Below are 20,000 nucleotides of genomic sequence, written 5' to 3' on the forward strand. Positions count from 1 at the left end.
TCATTTTGATGTCGCCCCGGCTGACGCGGTTTTCGTTTTTCCGTGCCGCCCCGGCTGACGCGGTTTTCGTTTTTCCGTGCCGCCCCGGCTGACGCAGTTTTTGCGCCGCCCCGGCTGACGCGGTTTTCGCGCCGCCCCGGCTGACGCGGTTTTTGCGTCGCCCCGGCTGACGCGGTTCGGACTTTGCACTTTTTGGCTCACCCCGGCTGGCGGCCCACTCACTCGATCGCCAGGTCTGTTTGCCCCGGTGGTTCCACCGCCAGGCTTAAGCGCGAACTTTTTTTGTTTGTTTTCTTTTGATTAAGCGCAAGCTTTTTTCTTTGTTTTCTTTTGATTAAGCGCGGGCTTTTTTCTTTGTTTTTTTTTGCATTCGCCCCGGCAGACGCGGTTTTTGCGCCGCCCCGGCTGACGCGGTTTTTGCCGCCCCGGCTGACGCAGTTCGGACTTAGCACTTTTCGGCTGTGCCTGGCTGGCGGCCCACTCACTCGATCGCCATGTCTGTTTGCCACAGTTTTCCCGGTGGTGCTGCACCCGGGCTCGCCCCGGCTGACGCAGTTTTCGCGCCGCCCCGGCTGACGCGGTTTCGTGCCGCCCCGGCAGACGCGGTTTTCGCGCCGCCCCGGCTGACGCGGTTTCGTGCCGCCCCGGCAGACGCAGTTCGGACTTAGCACTTTTCGGCTGTGCCTGGCTGGCGGCCCACTCACTCGATCGCCATGTCTGTTTGCCACAGTTTTCCCGGTGGTGCCGCACCCGGGCTCGCCCCGGCAGACGCGTTTTTTTTTTCTTTCGCCCCGGCTGACGCAGTTTTCGCGCCGCCCCGGCTGACGCGGTTTCGGGCCGCCCCGGCAGACGCAGTTCGGACTTGGCACTTTTCGGCTGTGCCTGGCTGGCGGCCCACTCACTCGATCGCCATGTCTGTTTGCCACAGTTTTCCCGGTGGTGCCGCACCCGGGCTCGCCCCGGCAGACGCGTTTTTTTTTTCTTTCGCCCCGGCTGACGCAGTTTTCGCGCCGCCCCGGCAGACGCGGTTTTCGCGCCGCCCCGGCAGACGCGGTTTTTTGCGCCGCCCCGGCTGACGCGGTTTTTTGCCGCCCCGGCTGACGCAGTTCGGACTTGGCACTTTTTGGCTGAGCCTGGCTGGCGGCCCACTCACTCGATCGCCATGTCTGTTTGCCACAGTTTTCCCGGTGGTGCCGCACCCGGGCTCGCCCCGGCTGACGCAGTTTTCGCGCCGCCCCGGCTGACGCGGTTTCGTGCCGCCCCGGCAGACGCGGTTTTTGCGCCGCCCCGGCTGACGCGGTTTTTGCCGCCCCGGCTGACGCGGTTTTTGCCGCCCCGGCTGACGCAGTTCGGACTTAGCACTTTTTGGCTGAGCCTGGCTGGTGGCCCACTCACTCGATCGCCATGTCTGTTAGCCACAGTTTTCCCGGTGGTGCCGCACCCGGGCTCGCCCCGGCTGACGCAGTTTTCGCGCCGCCCCGGCAGACGCGGTTTTCGCGCCGCCCCGGCTGACGCGGTTTTTGCCGCCCCGGCTGACGCAGTTCGGACTTAGCACTTTTTGGGCTGAGCCTGGCTGGCGGCCCACTCACTCGATCGCCATGTCTGTTTGCCACAGTCTTCCCGGTGGTGCCGCACCCGGGCTCGCCCCGGCAGACGCGTTTTTTTTTTCTTTCGCCCCGGCAGACGTGGTTCCCCCCCCCCCTTTTCGCTCGCCCCGGCTGACGAGGTTTTCGCGCCGCCCCGGCTGACGCAGTTTTCGCGCCGCCCCGGCTGACGCGGTTTCGTGCCGCCCCGGCTGACGCGGTTTTCGCGCCGCCACGGCTGACGCGGTTTTTGCGTCGCCCCGGCTGACACGGTTCGGACTTTGCACTTTTCGGCTGTGCCTGGCTGGCGGCCCACTCACTCGATCGCCATGTCTGTTTGCCACAGTTTTCCCGGTGGTGCCGCACCCGGGCTTGCCCCGGCAGACGCGTTTTTTTTTTCTTTCGCCCCGGCTGACGCAGTTTTCGCGCCGCCCCGGCTGACGCGGTTTCGTGCCGCCCCGGCAGACGCGGTTTTTTGCGCCGCCCCGGCTGACGCGGTTTTTGCCGCCCCGGCTGACGCAGTTCGGACTTTGCACTTTTTGGCTGAGCCTGGCTGGCGGCCCACTCACTCGATCGCCATGTCTGTTTGCCACAGTTTTCCCGGTGGTGCCGCACCCGGGCTCGCCCCGGCAGACGCGTTTTTTTTTCTTTCGCCCCGGCTGACGCAGTTTTCGCGCCGCCCCGGCTGACGCGGTTTCGTGCCGCCCCGGCAGACGCAGTTCGGACTTGGCACTTTTCGGCTGTGCCTGGCTGGCGGCCCACTCACTCGATCGCCATGTCTGTTTGCCACAGTTTTCCCGGTGGTGCCGCACCCGGGCTCGCCCCGGCAGACGCGTTTTTTTTTTTCTTTCGCCCCGGCTGACGCAGTTTTCGCGCCGCCCCGGCAGACGCGGTTTTCGCGCCGCCCCGGCAGACGCGGTTTTTTGCGCCGCCCCGGCTGACGCGGTTTTTTGCCGCCCCGGCTGACGCAGTTCGGACTTGGCACTTTTTGGCTGAGCCTGGCTGGCGGCCCACTCACTCGATCGCCATGTCTGTTTGCCACAGTTTTCCCGGTGGTGCCGCACCCGGGCTCGCCCCGGCTGACGCAGTTTTCGCGCCGCCCCGGCTGACGCGGTTTCGTGCCGCCCCGGCAGACGCGGTTTTTGCGCCGCCCCGGCTGACGCGGTTTTTGCCGCCCCGGCTGACGCGGTTTTTGCCGCCCCGGCTGACGCAGTTCGGACTTAGCACTTTTTGGCTGAGCCTGGCTGGTGGCCCACTCACTCGATCGCCATGTCTGTTAGCCACAGTTTTCCCGGTGGTGCCGCACCCGGGCTCGCCCCGGCTGACGCAGTTTTCGCGCCGCCCCGGCAGACGCGGTTTTCGCGCCGCCCCGGCTGACGCGGTTTTTGCCGCCCCGGCTGACGCAGTTCGGACTTAGCACTTTTTGGGCTGAGCCTGGCTGGCGGCCCACTCACTCGATCGCCATGTCTGTTTGCCACAGTCTTCCCGGTGGTGCCGCACCCGGGCTCGCCCCGGCAGACGCGTTTTTTTTTTCTTTCGCCCCGGCAGACGTGGTTCCCCCCCCCCCCCTTTTCGCTCGCCCCGGCTGACGAGGTTTTCGCGCCGCCCCGGCTGACGCAGTTTTCGCGCCGCCCCGGCTGACGCGGTTTCGCGCCGCCCCGGCAGACGCGGTTTTTTGCGCCGCCCCGGCTGACGCGGTTTTTTGCCGCCCCGGCTGACGCAGTTCGGACTTGGCACTTTTTGGCTGAGCCTGGCTGGCGGCCCACTCACTCGATCGCCATGTCTGTTTGCCACAGTTTTCCCGGTGGTGCCGCACCCGGGCTCGCCCCGGCTGACGCAGTTTTCGCGCCGCCCCGGCTGACGCGGTTTCGTGCCGCCCCGGCAGACGCGGTTTTTGCGCCGCCCCGGCTGACGCGGTTTTTGCCGCCCCGGCTGACGCGGTTTTTGCCGCCCCGGCTGACGCAGTTCGGACTTAGCACTTTTTGGCTGAGCCTGGCTGGTGGCCCACTCACTCGATCGCCATGTCTGTTAGCCACAGTTTTCCCGGTGGTGCCGCACCCGGGCTCGCCCCGGCTGACGCAGTTTTCGCGCCGCCCCGGCAGACGCGGTTTTCGCGCCGCCCCGGCTGACGCGGTTTTTGCCGCCCCGGCTGACGCAGTTCGGACTTAGCACTTTTTGGGCTGAGCCTGGCTGGCGGCCCACTCACTCGATCGCCATGTCTGTTTGCCACAGTCTTCCCGGTGGTGCCGCACCCGGGCTCGCCCCGGCAGACGCGTTTTTTTTTTCTTTCGCCCCGGCAGACGTGGTTCCCCCCCCCCCTTTTCGCTCGCCCCGGCTGACGAGGTTTTCGCGCCGCCCCGGCTGACGCAGTTTTCGCGCCGCCCCGGCTGACGCGGTTTCGTGCCGCCCCGGCTGACGCGGTTTTCGCGCCGCCCCGGCTGACGCGGTTTTTGCGTCGCCCCGGCTGACACGGTTCGGACTTTGCACTTTTCGGCTGTGCCTGGCTGGCGGCCCACTCACTCGATCGCCATGTCTGTTTGCCACAGTTTTCCCGGTGGTGCCGCACCCGGGCTTGCCCCGGCAGACGCGTTTTTTTTTTTTTCTTTCGCCCCGGCTGACGCAGTTTTCGCGCCGCCCCGGCTGACGCGGTTTCGTGCCGCCCCGGCAGACGCGGTTTTTTGCGCCGCCCCGGCTGACGCGGTTTTTGCCGCCCCGGCTGACGCAGTTCGGACTTTGCACTTTTTGGCTGAGCCTGGCTGGCGGCCCACTCACTCGATCGCCATGTCTGTTTGCCACAGTTTTCCCGGTGGTGCCGCACCCGGGCTCGCCCCGGCAGACGCGTTTTTTTTTTCTTTCGCCCCGGCTGACGCAGTTTTCGCGCCGCCCCGGCTGACGCGGTTTCGTGCCGCCCCGGCAGACGCAGTTCGGACTTGGCACTTTTCGGCTGTGCCTGGCTGGCGGCCCACTCACTCGATCGCCATGTCTGTTTGCCACAGTTTTCCCGGTGGTGCCGCACCCGGGCTCGCCCCGGCAGACGCGTTTTTTTTTTCTTTCGCCCCGGCTGACGCAGTTTTCGCGCCGCCCCGGCAGACGCGGTTTTCGCGCCGCCCCGGCAGACGCGGTTTTTTGCGCCGCCCCGGCTGACGCGGTTTTTTGCCGCCCCGGCTGACGCAGTTCGGACTTGGCACTTTTTGGCTGAGCCTGGCTGGCGGCCCACTCACTCGATCGCCATGTCTGTTTGCCACAGTTTTCCCGGTGGTGCCGCACCCGGGCTCGCCCCGGCTGACGCAGTTTTCGCGCCGCCCCGGCTGACGCGGTTTCGTGCCGCCCCGGCAGACGCGGTTTTTGCGCCGCCCCGGCTGACGCGGTTTTTGCCGCCCCGGCTGACGCGGTTTTTGCCGCCCCGGCTGACGCAGTTCGGACTTAGCACTTTTCGGCTGAGCCTGGCTGGTGGCCCACTCACTCGATCGCCATGTCTGTTAGCCACAGTTTTCCCGGTGGTGCCGCACCCGGGCTCGCCCCGGCTGACGCAGTTTTCGCGCCGCCCCGGCAGACGCGGTTTTCGCGCCGCCCCGGCTGACGCGGTTTTTGCCGCCCCGGCTGACGCAGTTCGGACTTTGCACTTTTTGGCTGAGCCTGGCTGGCGGCCCACTCACTCGATCGCCATGTCTGTTTGCCACAGTTTTCCCGGTGGTGCCGCACCCGGGCTTGCCCCGGCAGACGCGTTTTTTTTTTTTCTTTCGCCCCGGCTGACGCAGTTTTCGCGCCGCCCCGGCTGACGCGGTTTCGTGCCGCCCCGGCAGACGCGGTTTTTTGCGCCGCCCCGGCTGACGCGGTTTTTGCCGCCCCGGCTGACACGGTTCGGACTTTGCACTTTTCGGCTGTGCCTGGCTGGCGGCCCACTCACTCGATCGCCATGTCTGTTTGCCACAGTTTTCCCGGTGGTGCCGCACCCGGGCTTGCCCCGGCAGACGCGTTTTTTTTTTTTTCTTTCGCCCCGGCTGACGCAGTTTTCGCGCCGCCCCGGCTGACGCGGTTTCGTGCCGCCCCGGCAGACGCGGTTTTCGCGCCGCCCCGGCTGACGCGGTTTCGTGCCGCCCCGGCAGACGCAGTTCGGACTTAGCACTTTTCGGCTGTGCCTGGCTGGCGGCCCACTCACTCGATCGCCATGTCTGTTTGCCACAGTTTTCCCGGTGGTGCTGCACCCGGGCTCGCCCCGGCTGACGCAGTTTTCGCGCCGCCCCGGCTGACGCGGTTTCGTGCCGCCCCGGCAGACGCGGTTTTCGCGCCGCCCCGGCTGACGCGGTTTCGTGCCGCCCCGGCAGACGCAGTTCGGACTTAGCACTTTTCGGCTGTGCCTGGCTGGCGGCCCACTCACTCGATCGCCATGTCTGTTTGCCACAGTTTTCCCGGTGGTGCCGCACCCGGGCTCGCCCCGGCAGACGCGTTTTTTTTTTCTTTCGCCCCGGCTGACGCAGTTTTCGCGCCGCCCCGGCTGACGCGGTTTCGGGCCGCCCCGGCAGACGCAGTTCGGACTTGGCACTTTTCGGCTGTGCCTGGCTGGCGGCCCACTCACTCGATCGCCATGTCTGTTTGCCACAGTTTTCCCGGTGGTGCCGCACCCGGGCTCGCCCCGGCAGACGCGTTTTTTTTTTCTTTCGCCCCGGCTGACGCAGTTTTCGCGCCGCCCCGGCAGACGCGGTTTTCGCGCCGCCCCGGCAGACGCGGTTTTTTGCGCCGCCCCGGCTGACGCGGTTTTTTGCCGCCCCGGCTGACGCAGTTCGGACTTGGCACTTTTTGGCTGAGCCTGGCTGGCGGCCCACTCACTCGATCGCCATGTCTGTTTGCCACAGTTTTCCCGGTGGTGCCGCACCCGGGCTCGCCCCGGCTGACGCAGTTTTCGCGCCGCCCCGGCTGACGCGGTTTCGTGCCGCCCCGGCAGACGCGGTTTTTGCGCCGCCCCGGCTGACGCGGTTTTTGCCGCCCCGGCTGACGCGGTTTTTGCCGCCCCGGCTGACGCAGTTCGGACTTAGCACTTTTTGGCTGAGCCTGGCTGGTGGCCCACTCACTCGATCGCCATGTCTGTTAGCCACAGTTTTCCCGGTGGTGCCGCACCCGGGCTCGCCCCGGCTGACGCAGTTTTCGCGCCGCCCCGGCAGACGCGGTTTTCGCGCCGCCCCGGCTGACGCGGTTTTTGCCGCCCCGGCTGACGCAGTTCGGACTTAGCACTTTTTGGGCTGAGCCTGGCTGGCGGCCCACTCACTCGATCGCCATGTCTGTTTGCCACAGTCTTCCCGGTGGTGCCGCACCCGGGCTCGCCCCGGCAGACGCGTTTTTTTTTTCTTTCGCCCCGGCAGACGTGGTTCCCCCCCCCCCTTTTCGCTCGCCCCGGCTGACGAGGTTTTCGCGCCGCCCCGGCTGACGCAGTTTTCGCGCCGCCCCGGCTGACGCGGTTTCGTGCCGCCCCGGCTGACGCGGTTTTCGCGCCGCCCCGGCTGACGCGGTTTTCGCGCCGCCCCGGCTGACGCGGTTTTTGCGTCGCCCCGGCTGACACGGTTCGGACTTTGCACTTTTCGGCTGTGCCTGGCTGGCGGCCCACTCACTCGATCGCCATGTCTGTTTGCCACAGTTTTCCCGGTGGTGCCGCACCCGGGCTTGCCCCGGCAGACGCGTTTTTTTTTTCTTTCGCCCCGGCTGACGCAGTTTTCGCGCCGCCCCGGCTGACGCGGTTTCGTGCCGCCCCGGCAGACGCGGTTTTTTGCGCCGCCCCGGCTGACGCGGTTTTTGCCGCCCCGGCTGACGCAGTTCGGACTTTGCACTTTTTGGCTGAGCCTGGCTGGCGGCCCACTCACTCGATCGCCATGTCTGTTTGCCACAGTTTTCCCGGTGGTGCCGCACCCGGGCTCGCCCCGGCAGACGCGTTTTTTTTTTTCTTTCGCCCCGGCTGACGCAGTTTTCGCGCCGCCCCGGCTGACGCGGTTTCGTGCCGCCCCGGCAGACGCAGTTCGGACTTGGCACTTTTCGGCTGTGCCTGGCTGGCGGCCCACTCACTCGATCGCCATGTCTGTTTGCCACAGTTTTCCCGGTGGTGCCGCACCCGGGCTCGCCCCGGCAGACGCGTTTTTTTTTTCTTTCGCCCCGGCTGACGCAGTTTTCGCGCCGCCCCGGCAGACGCGGTTTTCGCGCCGCCCCGGCAGACGCGGTTTTTTGCGCCGCCCCGGCTGACGCGGTTTTTTGCCGCCCCGGCTGACGCAGTTCGGACTTGGCACTTTTTGGCTGAGCCTGGCTGGCGGCCCACTCACTCGATCGCCATGTCTGTTTGCCACAGTTTTCCCGGTGGTGCCGCACCCGGGCTCGCCCCGGCTGACGCAGTTTTCGCGCCGCCCCGGCTGACGCGGTTTCGTGCCGCCCCGGCAGACGCGGTTTTTGCGCCGCCCCGGCTGACGCGGTTTTTGCCGCCCCGGCTGACGCGGTTTTTGCCGCCCCGGCTGACGCAGTTCGGACTTAGCACTTTTTGGCTGAGCCTGGCTGGTGGCCCACTCACTCGATCGCCATGTCTGTTAGCCACAGTTTTCCCGGTGGTGCCGCACCCGGGCTCGCCCCGGCTGACGCAGTTTTCGCGCCGCCCCGGCAGACGCGGTTTTCGCGCCGCCCCGGCTGACGCGGTTTTTGCCGCCCCGGCTGACGCAGTTCGGACTTAGCACTTTTTGGGCTGAGCCTGGCTGGCGGCCCACTCACTCGATCGCCATGTCTGTTTGCCACAGTCTTCCCGGTGGTGCCGCACCCGGGCTCGCCCCGGCAGACGCGTTTTTTTTTCTTTCGCCCCGGCAGACGTGGTTCCCCCCCCCCCCTTTTCGCTCGCCCCGGCTGACGAGGTTTTCGCGCCGCCCCGGCTGACGCAGTTTTCGCGCCGCCCCGGCTGACGCGGTTTCGCGCCGCCCCGGCAGACGCGGTTTTTTGCGCCGCCCCGGCTGACGCGGTTTTTTGCCGCCCCGGCTGACGCAGTTCGGACTTGGCACTTTTTGGCTGAGCCTGGCTGGCGGCCCACTCACTCGATCGCCATGTCTGTTTGCCACAGTTTTCCCGGTGGTGCCGCACCCGGGCTCGCCCCGGCTGACGCAGTTTTCGCGCCGCCCCGGCTGACGCGGTTTCGTGCCGCCCCGGCAGACGCGGTTTTTGCGCCGCCCCGGCTGACGCGGTTTTTGCCGCCCCGGCTGACGCGGTTTTTGCCGCCCCGGCTGACGCAGTTCGGACTTAGCACTTTTTGGCTGAGCCTGGCTGGTGGCCCACTCACTCGATCGCCATGTCTGTTAGCCACAGTTTTCCCGGTGGTGCCGCACCCGGGCTCGCCCCGGCTGACGCAGTTTTCGCGCCGCCCCGGCAGACGCGGTTTTCGCGCCGCCCCGGCTGACGCGGTTTTTGCCGCCCCGGCTGACGCAGTTCGGACTTAGCACTTTTTGGGCTGAGCCTGGCTGGCGGCCCACTCACTCGATCGCCATGTCTGTTTGCCACAGTCTTCCCGGTGGTGCCGCACCCGGGCTCGCCCCGGCAGACGCGTTTTTTTTTCTTTCGCCCCGGCAGACGTGGTTCCCCCCCCCCCTTTTCGCTCGCCCCGGCTGACGAGGTTTTCGCGCCGCCCCGGCTGACGCAGTTTTCGCGCCGCCCCGGCTGACGCGGTTTCGTGCCGCCCCGGCTGACGCGGTTTTCGCGCCGCCCCGGCTGACGCGGTTTTTGCGTCGCCCCGGCTGACACGGTTCGGAATTTGCACTTTTCGGCTGTGCCTGGCTGGCGGCCCACTCACTCGATCGCCATGTCTGTTTGCCACAGTTTTCCCGGTGGTGCCGCACCCGGGCTTGCCCCGGCAGACGCGTTTTTTTTTTTTTCTTTCGCCCCGGCTGACGCAGTTTTCGCGCCGCCCCGGCTGACGCGGTTTCGTGCCGCCCCGGCAGACGCGTTTTTTTGCGCCGCCCCGGCTGACGCGGTTTTTGCCGCCCCGGCTGACGCAGTTCGGACTTTGCACTTTTTGGCTGAGCCTGGCTGGCGGCCCACTCACTCGATCGCCATGTCTGTTTGCCACAGTTTTCCCGGTGGTGCCGCACCCGGGCTCGCCCCGGCAGACGCGTTTTTTTTTTCTTTCGCCCCGGCTGACGCAGTTTTCGCGCCGCCCCGGCTGACGCGGTTTCGTGCCGCCCCGGCAGACGCAGTTCGGACTTGGCACTTTTCGGCTGTGCCTGGCTGGCGGCCCACTCACTCGATCGCCATGTCTGTTTGCCACAGTTTTCCCGGTGGTGCCGCACCCGGGCTCGCCCCGGCAGACGCGTTTTTTTTTTCTTTCGCCCCGGCTGACGCAGTTTTCGCGCCGCCCCGGCAGACGCGGTTTTCGCGCCGCCCCGGCAGACGCGGTTTTTTGCGCCGCCCCGGCTGACGCGGTTTTTTGCCGCCCCGGCTGACGCAGTTCGGACTTGGCACTTTTTGGCTGAGCCTGGCTGGCGGCCCACTCACTCGATCGCCATGTCTGTTTGCCACAGTTTTCCCGGTGGTGCCGCACCCGGGCTCGCCCCGGCTGACGCAGTTTTCGCGCCGCCCCGGCTGACGCGGTTTCGTGCCGCCCCGGCAGACGCGGTTTTTGCACCGCCCCGGCTGACGCGGTTTTTGCCGCCCCGGCTGACGCGGTTTTTGCCGCCCCGGCTGACGCAGTTCGGACTTAGCACTTTTTGGCTGAGCCTGGCTGGTGGCCCACTCACTCGATCGCCATGTCTGTTAGCCACAGTTTTCCCGGTGGTGCCGCACCCGGGCTCGCCCCGGCTGACGCAGTTTTCGCGCCGCCCCGGCAGACGCGGTTTTCGCGCCGCCCCGGCTGACGCGGTTTTTGCCGCCCCGGCTGACGCAGTTCGGACTTAGCACTTTTTGGGCTGAGCCTGGCTGGCGGCCCACTCACTCGATCGCCATGTCTGTTTGCCACAGTCTTCCCGGTGGTGCCGCACCCGGGCTCGCCCCGGCAGACGCGTTTTTTTTTTTCTTTCGCCCCGGCAGACGTGGTTCCCCCCCCCCCCTTTTCGCTCGCCCCGGCTGACGAGGTTTTCGCGCCGCCCCGGCTGACGCAGTTTTCGCGCCGCCCCGGCTGACGCGGTTTCGCGCCGCCCCGGCAGACGCGGTTTTTTGCGCCGCCCCGGCTGACGCGGTTTTTTGCCGCCCCGGCTGACGCAGTTCGGACTTGGCACTTTTTGGCTGAGCCTGGCTGGCGGCCCACTCACTCGATCGCCATGTCTGTTTGCCACAGTTTTCCCGGTGGTGCCGCACCCGGGCTCGCCCCGGCTGACGCAGTTTTCGCGCCGCCCCGGCTGACGCGGTTTCGTGCCGCCCCGGCAGACGCGGTTTTTGCGCCGTCCCGGCTGACGCGGTTTTTGCCGCCCCGGCTGACGCGGTTTTTGCCGCCCCGGCTGACGCAGTTCGGACTTAGCACTTTTTGGCTGAGCCTGGCTGGTGGCCCACTCACTCGATCGCCATGTCTGTTAGCCACAGTTTTCCCGGTGGTGCCGCACCCGGGCTCGCCCCGGCTGACGCAGTTTTCGCGCCGCCCCGGCAGACGCGGTTTTCGCGCCGCCCCGGCTGACGCGGTTTTTGCCGCCCCGGCTGACGCTGTTCGGACTTAGCACTTTTTGGGCTGAGCCTGGCTGGCGGCCCACTCACTCGATCGCCATGTCTGTTTGCCACAGTCTTCCCGGTGGTGCCGCACCCGGGCTCGCCCCGGCAGACGCGTTTTTTTTTTCTTTCGCCCCGGCAGACGTGGTCCCCCCCCCCCCTTTTCGCTCGCCCCGGCTGACGAGGTTTTCGCGCCGCCCCGGCTGACGCAGTTTTCGCGCCGCCCCGGCTGACGCGGTTTCGTGCCGCCCCGGCTGACGCGGTTTTCGCGCCGCCCCGGCTGACGCGGTTTTTGCGTCGCCCCGGCTGACACGGTTCGGACTTTGCACTTTTCGGCTGTGTCTGGCTGGCGGCCCACTCACTCGATCGCCATGTCTGTTTGCCACAGTTTTCCCGGTGGTGCCGCACCCGGGCTTGCCCCGGCAGACGCGTTTTTTTTTTTTCTTTCGCCCCGGCTGACGCAGTTTTCGCGCCGCCCCGGCTGACGCGGTTTCGTGCCGCCCCGGCAGACGCGGTTTTTTGCGCCGCCCCGGCTGACGCGGTTTTTGCCGCCCCGGCTGACGCAGTTCGGACTTTGCACTTTTTGGCTGAGCCTGGCTGGCGGCCCACTCACTCGATCGCCATGTCTGTTTGCCACAGTTTTCCCGGTGGTGCCGCACCCGGGCTCGCCCCGGCAGACGCGTTTTTTTTTCTTTCGCCCCGGCTGACGCAGTTTTCGCGCCGCCCCGGCTGACGCGGTTTCGTGCCGCCCCGGCAGACGCAGTTCGGACTTGGCACTTTTCGGCTGTGCCTGGCTGGCGGCCCACTCACTCGATCGCCATGTCTGTTTGCCACAGTTTTCCCGGTGGTGCCGCACCCGGGCTCGCCCCGGCAGACGCGTTTTTTTTTTCTTTCGCCCCGGCTGACGCAGTTTTCGCGCCGCCCCGGCAGACGCGGTTTTCGCGCCGCCCCGGCAGACGCGGTTTTTTGCGCCGCCCCGGCTGACGCGGTTTTTTGCCGCCCCGGCTGACGCAGTTCGGACTTGGCACTTTTTGGCTGAGCCTGGCTGGCGGCCCACTCACTCGATCGCCATGTCTGTTTGCCACAGTTTTCCCGGTGGTGCCGCACCCGGGCTCGCCCCGGCTGACGCAGTTTTCGCGCCGCCCCGGCTGACGCGGTTTCGTGCCGCCCCGGCAGACGCGGTTTTTGCGCCGCCCCGGCTGACGCGGTTTTTGCCGCCCCGGCTGACGCGGTTTTTGCCGCCCCGGCTGACGCAGTTCGGACTTAGCACTTTTCGGCTGAGCCTGGCTGGTGGCCCACTCACTCGATCGCCATGTCTGTTAGCCACAGTTTTCCCGGTGGTGCCGCACCCGGGCTCGCCCCGGCTGACGCAGTTTTCGCGCCGCCCCGGCAGACGCGGTTTTCGCGCCGCCCCGGCTGACGCGGTTTTTGCCGCCCCGGCTGACACGGTTCGGACTTTGCACTTTTCGGCTGTGCCTGGCTGGCGGCCCACTCACTCGATCGCCATGTCTGTTTGCCACAGTTTTCCCGGTGGTGCCGCACCCGGGCTTGCCCCGGCAGACGCGTTTTTTTTTTTCTTTCGCCCCGGCTGACGCAGTTTTCGCGCCGCCCCGGCTGACGCGGTTTCGTGCCGCCCCGGCAGACGCGGTTTTTTGCGCCGCCCCGGCTGACGCGGTTTTTGCCGCCCCGGCTGACGCAGTTCGGACTTTGCACTTTTTGGCTGAGCCTGGCTGGCGGCCCACTCACTCGATCGCCATGTCTGTTTGCCACAGTTTTCCCGGTGGTGCCGCACCCGGGCTCGCCCCGGCAGACGCGTTTTTTTTTTCCTTCGCCCCGGCAGACGTGGTTCCCCCCCCCCCCCCCTCCGTCTTTCTTTTTGTTTTTTTTTTCGCCGCGGCTGAAGTGGATTTTTCGGTGCCTCGACGCCCCGGTAGTCGCGGTTTTTCCGTTTCCGCACGGCCCCGGCTGACGCTGCTCGGTCACAGTCGCCTTTTGTGGTGATTGCAGACTTCTTGAGCGCGGGTGTTTTTTTTTTTGTTGTTGTTGTTGTTTTATTACGCATTCGCTCCAGCAGACGCTGTTTAGACTTTTTGTTTCCTCTTTTATCCTGCGACGAGGTGACGAGGTTTATTCGGTGCCCCGCCGCCCCGGCTGAAGTGATTTTTCCTGTCCCGTGCCGCCCCGGCTGACGCGGTTGGGACTTCGCGTTTGTTCGGCCGCCACGGGTTTTGGCGCACTCGCTCGGTTGCTTGTTGTTGCCACTTGTTGCGAACCCAGGTTTCTTGAGCGAGCGCGGGCGTTTTTTCTTCCTTTCTTTCTTTGTTCTATGGTGCGCCAATTCGCGCACGATATCGGCGTCTTTCGACGTGCCCGCCGGCCACCGTCGCACGAGTACGGCAAACCTCGTCTGCCGGGGCGGGGTTTGCGACGCCGACGCAAAAGTGGGAACCGCCGCTCGGATGTTCGCCGTTTTTGGCAGAGTGAGTGCTGGCACTCCGGCGAAGCGAAAGAGCGTGAATGCGCCCACGAAAGTAGCGTATTTGGACGTGCTTGACGGCGACCGCCGCAGGAGTACGAAAAACCACGTCAGCCGGGGCGAGCGACCCACGGCGGTCTGGGTGCTTATCGCTGCTATTATAGGGGCACCCCGGCAGACGCAGAAAGAAAAAAAAAATGGGGACATGGCGTGCGTCACCGTGCGGCTTCGCAGCGTTGCCGAAGTCGCCGAGCCCTTCGACTGAGCCGAACGGCGGACAGGGAACGTTGGTCGGCCGTTCTAACCTGTCGGTGCCACGCCGAGACGTCGTTAAGGAAAACCGCGTCGTGGGCCTCTACGACGCTGTCGATTCGTTGTACGTTTGGTGTCCAGCGTGTCGGCGGCGAGTAGCGGACACGTCGTTCACGACTTCGGTCTTTCGCAGTCGACGCGAACTTGCGGAGAGTCGTGGTGCCTCACGTTTTCGGCAGAAACCGCGGCGGAATTTTCCCGTGCGTGCGCGCACGACCTCGGTGCTGTGCCGTCAGCGTAGTGTTGCACAAACTCGTGGCCTACCCAAGGTGCGGTACGTTTGCGGCCGTATCCTCGGTGGCAATTTCGTGAGTAGGGTCGCAAATTCTACGACCTCGGCGGGTTTGAGAGCGACGTAGACTTGTGGCACGCTCAACGTGCCACACGTTTCGGGGCACACCCGCGGTGAAATTTTCTCGAGTACGCTCGTATTAGTGCCCAAGGAGGTCTGGGTACTTATCGCTGCTATTATGTGGGGGTTCTCGTGAGCGGCGTACGCGAAAGCGACCGGGTGTCTGATATGCGGCGGGCTTCGGCCTCGTCAAGCGTGTCCTCGGGTCTGCTCCAGGGGAATCCACGGCAGTCGTCTGCAGCCTCATCCGCTTGATGCGTTAGGGGCTGGTTGTCGGACGGTGCCGTTTTACCACGATATCGAGGTGTGTTCCGTGTCGTCCTCGGGCGATTCAGATGCGAAAGCGCCGAAGACGCGGGCGTGACCCGTCGTCTGGCGGCTTTGCGGTCTCGGCTCCGTTGCTAGTTCCGGCCGGTCCACCGACAGTGCAGCGGGCTTGGGCAACCCGCACGGCGCGACCGAGTCGATGCAACGAAAAAGAGCGAGCATGAACGTGCTTCTTGCCGCACGGCTCCCACTCGTCTTTCGGGAAGGTTGTGCCGTAGCGAGCTCGAACGCCGTCATCTCGGAGTGCAAAATAAGCGTGTTGGGGCGCCTGAAGGTGGCCTCCGCCGCACACAGACTGCGTCCGGCCCGCCGAAGGCGAGGACGGACGCGCAGTCGAACGATTACCTGGTTGATCCTGCCAGTAATCATATGCTTGTCTCAAAGATTAAGCCATGCATGTCTAAGTACATGCCGAAATAAGGCGAAACCGCGAATGGCTCATTAAATCAGTTATGGTTCCTTAGATCGTTTCTTCCTACTTGGATAACTGTGGCAATTCTAGAGCTAATACATGCAGTGAGCCTGGAGCCCTTTGGGTAACGGGTGCTTTTATTAGACCAAGATCGATCGGGTTTCGGCCCGTATTGTGTGGTGACTCTGGATAACTTTGTGCTGATCGCATGGCCACGAGCCGGCGACGTTTCTTTCAAGTGTCTGCCTTATCAACTTTCGATGGTAGGTTACTTGCTTACCATGGTTGTTACGGGTAACGGAGAATCAGGGTTCGATTCCGGAGAGGGAGCCTGAGAAACGGCTACCACATCCAAGGAAGGCAGCAGGCGCGCAAATTACCCACTCCCGGCACGGGGAGGTAGTGACGAAAAATAACAATACGGGACTCTTTTGAGGCCCCGTAATTGAAATGAGTACACTCTAAATCCTTTAACGAGGATCAATTGGAGGGCAAGTCTGGTGCCAGCAGCCGCGGTAATTCCAGCTCCAATAGCGTATACTAAAGCTGCTGCGGTTAAAAAGCTCGTAGTTGGATCTCAGTTCCAGACGAGTAGTGCATCTACCCGATGCGACGGCTCGGACTGAACATCATGCCGGTTCTTTCTTGGTGCACTTCATTGTGTGCCTCGAGATGGCCGGTGCTTTTACTTTGAAAAAATTAGAGTGCTCAACGCAGGCGAGTCGCCTGAATAAACTTGCATGGAATAATAGAACAAGACCTCGTTTCTGTTCTGTTGGTTTTTGGAATACGAGGTAATGATTAAGAGGGACGGACGGGGGCATTCGTATTGCGGCGCTAGAGGTGAAATTCTTGGACCGTCGCAAGACGAACTACTGCGAAAGCATTTGCCAAGAATGTTTTCATTGATCAAGAACGAAAGTCAGAGGTTCGAAGGCGATCAGATACCGCCCTAGTTCTGACCATAAACGATGCCAACCAGCGATCCGCCTGAGTTACTCAAATGACTCGGCGGGCAGCTTCCGGGAAACCAAAGTATTTGGGTTCCGGGGGAAGTATGGTTGCAAAGCTGAAACTTAAAGGAATTGACGGAAGGGCACCACCAGGAGTGGAGCCTGCGGCTTAATTTGACTCAACACGGGAAAACTTACCCGGCCCGGACACTGGGAGGATTGACAGATTGAGAGCTCTTTCTTGATTCGGTGGATGGTGGTGCATGGCCGTTCTTAGTTGGTGGAGCGATTTGTCTGGTTAATTCCGATAACGAACGAGACTCTAGCCTATTAAATAGGTGCGGGGTTCCCAGCACCTTACAACCTTCTTAGAGGGACAAGCGGCTCCTAGCCGCACGAAACAGAGCAATAACAGGTCTGTGATGCCCTTAGATGTCCGGGGCCGCACGCGCGCTACACTGAAGGAAGCAGCGTGTCTTTATCCCTGTCTGAAAAGACTGGGTAACCCGTGGAACTTCTTTCGTGATTGGGATAGGGGCTTGCAATTGTTCCCCTTGAACGAGGAATTCCCAGTAAGCGCGAGTCATAAGCTCGCGTTGATTACGTCCCTGCCCTTTGTACACACCGCCCGTCGCTACTACCGATTGAATGATTTAGTGAGGTCTTCGGACCGATGTCCGGCGCGGCCTTTCGGTTGCGCCGGTCTGTTGGAAAGATGACCAAACTTGATCATTTAGAGGAAGTAAAAGTCGTAACAAGGTTTCCGTAGGTGAACCTGCGGAAGGATCATTAACGGATTGTGAAGGGTGAGCGCCTCGGCTGCGTCTGCGCCCGACACTTTCTGCCGCTGACCCCGTTTGGACGCGGGGTCGGCTTTTCCCCACGGGGCTGCCTGAATGTGGAGCGGCACCCCGTGACAAATTGTTGCGCCCAGCGGACGCCAACACCGCGACCTTGGACGGTCGGCCAGGTGGCGGACGCGGGTACAAACGGCGCAACGCACTCATAGGTCGGCTTTCGACCCGCCACTGCACCGTGGCTCGAAGCGCTCGAAATGCGCGACCCGACCGCTGCGGGACCGCCTAGTACTGTAAACAGGAGCGGCGGAGCGCGAACGGCGAGTCGTGGTTACGTCGGTAGAAGGCGAGGCTGCGCGTTCCCGAAACGCCAGCCGAGTGCCCTCCCGACCGTTCGAGCGTGCAAGAACGAGACCCGACAATCGCGCGGCGACTGCCAAGTACGAGAGGAACGGCACAAGCGTCGGCGGTCGGTCAAGGAACTGGCGATGTGACGGGTCCGCTGTGCACCAGTGCATACCGTCCCGCCGTCCGCGGCAAGCGCCTCCGCGTCCTCGGGTGACGGAGGCTGCCGGTCGGTTCTTGCAGGCGAGGGATCTCGCTGGCACCGGTTCGCGTTGACGCGCGGCCGGTCATGGCACGGCGATGCGACGGCCGAGGTGCGCAGTACTCGATGGAGGAACCGCACGCTCCGATGACCGTCCCGCCCTCCGCGGCGTATGCGTACCGACCGTAATGGTTGCAGCAGCGCCGGCCGGCTTTTGAATTCGCCACACGAAACACGGTGCGAGATCGCGGTTAGGGGAGCGTCGACGTTGCCAGGCGTTTTGCTTGCTGCCGAGGGAAAGGCGGCACGGCCACGTCGCGCTCGTCGCGATTAGCGGGTCTGCGCGCTTTGGGAAGGTGCCGCAACGACTTGCCGAAAGAGGAAGCACGGAAGAACGAGGGACTTGGACGTCCCGACAATTGAACGCACTTGCGGCCAGGCCCTTGCTGGCTTCGTTCTTCCGCCTCGAGTAGGCTCGTACGCGGCTCCGGCGCCGAAAGTGGTCCTTGGCACCGACTTCGGTGGACGTGGGAAGTGCCGCGCAAGTACGGCGCGCCTGGCTCCACCTGTTGGCTAAAGTAAGCAGCCGGATCGGCATTTTGGTGTGCGGTGGCAAACCGTGGATGCGAAAAAAGCTTGTGCGATTTCGTGGAACAAAAAGCGGGGGTCCCCCTTTTTATGCGGAGGAGACCGACCCGCCCGCCGTGGTGAACCGCGACGCCACGGTAAAAACGGGAGAGGCTTGTCGATGGGACCGTGCATCCCGCGCTCCACGGAGGCCGGGAGGCGGCCGCCCGAGGAAATGTGTAGCCGTCGAGGCCCGCATCTGCGTGCACTCTTATCCAAATGGGTGTACCGCAGGCATTTTCTGGTTAGGCGGGCCAATGAGAGCGAGCACACAACGATACCTACGGGTCCGGCTTGGAGAACCGGCTTCGACGCCTCCCGAGTATTTATAGAGGGGTGGACCACGAAAGCACTCGCAAGTAGCGGAAGCGAAACGCCGTCCGAAACACACCGTTTGCTCGATTTGCGGCAGCCGAAAAAGGCGCGGCAGAGTTTTGGAGTCCAAGCGTGCGCTGAAAAGCGCCCTTCTTGGCCACTGTTTGGCCGAGTGCCAGAAACGTTTGGTTTTGACTGTACGGAATTGAACAAACACTTTTTCACGACTCTAAGCGGTGGATCACTCGGTTCTCGGGTCGATGAAGAACGCAGCCAGCTGCGAGACTTGGTGTGAATTGCAGGACACACTGAGCACTGATTCTTTGAACGCACATTGCGGCCTTGGGTCTTCCCTTGGCTTCGTCTGTCTGAGGGTCGGATCACATATCAAGAGAGCCTTCGGCGCACAAGGGAACGTGAGCCGTCGACTCGTTTTGACCGCGTCGGCAACACGGACAGCACGCTGAACACCTCACAGCGAGCGCCAACAGCGGCCACTCAAGGGCGAGACGGTGGCGACCGTCGTGCCAGAGCCCAACCGAAACGGGGGCGACCGACTGCATTGAGGATGTGGCACCTCGTTGAGACCGCCGCAGGACTTCGAGTCGGAAGGAAGCCTGCAGGGAAAGTGCGGTCGAGGTTGCGTACTCCTCTCTGCGACCGGGCGCGCAAGAGCTGCGAGAGCCACGGACGCGCAACTTTAACGCACGGTAAACACGAGGAGCGAAAGCCGGCCAGCAAAGCTTCTCCAGCCGTGCGCAAAGTGCGCGAGATCGCAGCCTTGCGTTGCGCTTGTTGCCCTCGAAGTAAGCAGGGTGTCCCGTAGACCGGGCGCTCGAACACGCTGCGGGGCCGTGCCTCCTCCAGGCTTTGCCGCGCGAACAGGGAACGTTCGCGCGCAAAGCGCAGGGAGGTGAGGAGGCTGCGCCCGACGTTTGCGGTTCGCTGCGTACGCGGTTGATGCGGAGAGCACGGCGCGACGACTTGCCGCGAAACGGAAAAAGTCTCCCGCACGAGTTGGCGAAACGTTGGCGAAGCTTAAGGCGTTCTCGTCGTAGTCCGCCGTCGGTCTAAGTGCTTCGCAGTTCCCGTCCCGTTCAAAAAACTGGGCCACTCCAGTTGGGGCGGGGGCGACGCTACACGAGACGATGCCTCTCGCCAGGCTGCGTGGCTGCCCTTGCGGCGGCGGCGACTGGCCTCGGCGGTGTTTGGGCTTTCGACACGGTCGTTTATCACGCAACTGCTCGGACGACGCACGCGCGCAGCGGAATGCCGCTTGCCAGCCTTGTGAAGATGTGACCCTGTACAGGGTTGCGGGCGCACTTGGTAGGGCGTCGTACTCGGTTCGCGATGGGTTTACGAACGTGTCCCGTCACTTCCACGTCACACCGGTTGTGCGCCGCACGCGTGCAGCGGGGAAGCCGATTGCCAGCCTTGTGAAGAAGTGGCCCTGTACAGGGTTGCGGGCGCACTTGGTAGGGCGAGCGCACGCGGTCGTGCAGGAAGTTGATGGAAGCGAATGTATCCGCTGTCGACCTCAGATCAGGCGAGACAACCCGCTGAATTTAAGCATATCACTAAGCGGAGGAAAAGAAACCAACAGGGATTCCCCGAGTAGCTGCGAGCGAAACGGGACCGAGCCCAGCACCGAATCCCC

General features: G+C 64.0%; 1 long non-coding RNA gene and 3 other non-coding genes across 4 annotated transcripts in view; 3 read left to right on the forward strand and 1 right to left on the reverse strand.

Annotated features, from left to right (window-relative positions):
• Positions 1 to 20,000, reverse strand: part of LOC142790308 (uncharacterized) — a 158,260-nt gene that overhangs the window by 77,792 nt on the left and 60,468 nt on the right. The gene's annotated exons all lie outside the window — the stretch shown is intronic.
• Positions 15,035 to 16,849, forward strand: LOC142790324 (small subunit ribosomal RNA). The gene has a single exon (XR_012889435.1). It is a non-coding gene; the product is annotated as a small subunit ribosomal RNA (ribosomal RNA).
• Positions 18,569 to 18,721, forward strand: LOC142790407 (5.8S ribosomal RNA). Its single transcript, XR_012889497.1, has one exon. It is a non-coding gene; the product is annotated as a 5.8S ribosomal RNA (ribosomal RNA).
• The window catches only part of LOC142790356 (large subunit ribosomal RNA), a 3,958-nt gene continuing 3,833 nt past the window's right edge, over positions 19,876 to 20,000 (forward strand). Inside the window, exon 1 of the ribosomal RNA XR_012889467.1 lies at positions 19,876 to 20,000. This exon is cut by the window's right edge and continues 3,833 nt beyond it. This is a non-coding gene — a ribosomal RNA (large subunit ribosomal RNA).

Source organism: Rhipicephalus microplus, unplaced genomic scaffold (assembly GCF_043290135.1).
Source record: "Rhipicephalus microplus isolate Deutch F79 unplaced genomic scaffold, USDA_Rmic scaffold_99, whole genome shotgun sequence".
NCBI lineage: Eukaryota > Metazoa > Arthropoda > Arachnida > Ixodida > Ixodidae > Rhipicephalus > Rhipicephalus microplus.